At 31.6% G+C, this 253-nt stretch overlaps 1 protein-coding gene across 1 annotated transcript in view; it reads left to right on the forward strand.

Annotated features, from left to right (window-relative positions):
* LOC119588991 (thyrotropin-releasing hormone receptor-like) overlaps window positions 1-253 on the forward strand; it is a gene marked incomplete at both ends in the record, with an annotated part of 3,688 nt that overhangs the window by 573 nt on the left and 2,862 nt on the right.

Below are 253 nucleotides of genomic sequence, written 5' to 3' on the forward strand. Positions count from 1 at the left end.
ATCTTAGCTTCCTTCTTATCCTGTTCGATACACCCAAACATTTATTCATTTACATTTCCCGAAAACTGAGATCTTATGCATACCCTTGTTTCTATTTTCGTTAATCTGTGTCTATATATGTTAGTTTCGTAACATTAATTTAATTGAGGTTTACGCTGGATATGCTTTTAGCTTTGCTTTGATCCTTTCGGCATTGCTTTTAATTAGTTCGTTGTTGTGAAAATAACTTTTGATATAATGACTTCACTATATC

Source organism: Penaeus monodon, chromosome 24 (genome assembly GCF_015228065.2).
Source record: "Penaeus monodon isolate SGIC_2016 chromosome 24, NSTDA_Pmon_1, whole genome shotgun sequence".
Lineage (NCBI taxonomy): Eukaryota > Metazoa > Arthropoda > Malacostraca > Decapoda > Penaeidae > Penaeus > Penaeus monodon.